The 1,983-nt window shown below is 42.9% G+C and overlaps 1 non-coding gene across 1 annotated transcript; it reads left to right on the top strand.

Moving 5' to 3' along the window:
* Positions 1-1,372: 1,372 nt before the first annotated feature.
* On the top strand, positions 1,373-1,443 carry trnag-gcc (transfer RNA glycine (anticodon GCC)). Its single transcript has one exon. It is a non-coding gene; the product is annotated as a tRNA-Gly (tRNA).
* The last annotated feature ends 540 nt before the right edge of the window (positions 1,444-1,983 follow it).

Here is a 1,983-nt window from a genome sequence, read left to right as displayed (position 1 = left end):
AAAGGCCAATTTTTATTTAGTGTCCTAAATGACCTTTGTACAACAAACATCCTGTTTTAATCTGAGTGGATGGTGATGTGGCCCAGGTGGGGATATTGTCTTATTTATTTTTATATTTTAATGTGTAAAGCACTTTGTGCAACATTATTAGTTTGAAAAGTGCTGTATAAATAAAGTTTAAAAGATTGATATTGTAACATACAGTCCAGTAATGTGTGTTACTGCTGTGTTCTCATATCAAGCTCATGTTCACCTTCTTTCTTTCACAGGGAGAACATGAAAGAAGCTGAAGCTGAACTCAGCCTTCCAACTTTAGTGCTCCGTGTCACAGACTGATCCATTTTCTGACGTTATAGTCCACACCAGGCTGCAGCCTCTCTGTGTGACACTTTGTTCATCATTATTTTCACACTTTAGTTCCTGCTTCTTTTCATTTAGGCTCCATGTAGGCTGTTCATGATGACTTTGTTTGTGTGTGGCTGTTTTCTTCTGAATGTGGGATCTCTGTCTGAATGAAAGTTTCACAATCACTGCCTCAGACTGCATTCAGAAGGAATTGTTGAAGTCATAGAAGCTGAAGAGTTGATGATCAGAGGCTGACAGCTAAAGGAAGCTAGAATGCACACTGCTCTCTGACAGAGTCGGCCTCCCTCCACATTTAGGAGGCTTTTTCACTTCTTTTTCACTTCTTACAACAGCTGACTGTTACCAGGGCTCATCTGGGATTTGAACCCCGGACCTGTCACACCCTGAGCCAGAATCATCCTGATTGTTCCTGGAATGGTTTGGTTAGTCAGAGTGTGTCTGTGTGTGTTCTTGTCTCTCTGAGTGGTTGGAAATGAAAATGGAGATCGGTAGAAGCAGATGACTCTGAGGATGAATGAATGTTTCTCTGACAACATCAACAACCGTTTACTCACCTCACAAAGAGACTGTGTGACGTCACTGGAGATCAATGACATTTCCTGTCCTTCGTCGCTCTCCCACGCGACACCATCTCAAACGTCACATTCGAATTAGATTCAGCCGGAACGGCGCATGCGCACGAAGAAGCTCGAACGAATGAAGTGAAACACAAATCAGCTGTTCTTAGACATAAATGGCGTTAAATTGAACTAAAACCAAATCTGTTGGTTTGTTCCTCCTAATACTTATTAAAATGCGTCTTTTCCTGCTTTCGCTCATTTTTGGAATCACAGAATGAGCGAAGCGTCGCACCTCGTCCACTGTGTGTGTGTGTCTCGGTTCATTTAAATACTTTGTTGGATCTGTCTGTCTGTATCATGTGGGTTAGGGTTAGGGTTAGCCAACAAGTGTTGAAGGCTGCTGATGAATAGAGATTCATGACGTCGTGGTGAACGTCGTTAAGTAAGCATTGGTGGTTCAGTGGTAGAATTCTCGCCTGCCACGCGGGAGGCCCGGGTTCGATTCCCGGCCAATGCAGAGTAACTTTTTACCAACATCCAGATGTTAGAAACACAGTGCTGCTTGGAAAACACCCTGATAGACTCCAACACACTGTGACTTTGTGAAACAACCAGTGGAGCCCCCTGGTGGTCAGTAGAAGTGCAGCCCCTCTGAGCTGGTGGCAGACCAAGGCTTCAGTCTGCACACATCTTCCACATGTGATGGCACACACACTGTGTATTGTGGCAACATCCGTCCCCTCAGAGAGAATCTGCTCTTTAACCCTCCTGTCGTTTTCACCCCCCGCCCCTTACTTTAGTGTTCCTGCTCTGTTTGATACGGTGGCCGGTAAGTGCAAAACTAAATTACAAAGTGCCAAACACTTTTACAAAAAGTTAAACTAATTTACATATTGGGTAACATGTTTACATTTTATTCAACAATATTACATAAGAAAAATACTTTTAACATGGACAAGACAAATTCACATGTTAGAAAACAAATTTCCAAAAGAAATCTTCCGGAAGGGGAATGTACCAAATGCCGGAAGTGATCCAGAAGAAGATTGACTGTGAG

This window comes from Echeneis naucrates, chromosome 2 (genome assembly GCF_900963305.1).
Source record: "Echeneis naucrates chromosome 2, fEcheNa1.1, whole genome shotgun sequence".
NCBI classification, from domain to species: Eukaryota; Metazoa; Chordata; class Actinopteri; order Carangiformes; family Echeneidae; genus Echeneis; species Echeneis naucrates.
This window is presented reverse-complemented; position numbering and strand designations above follow the sequence as displayed.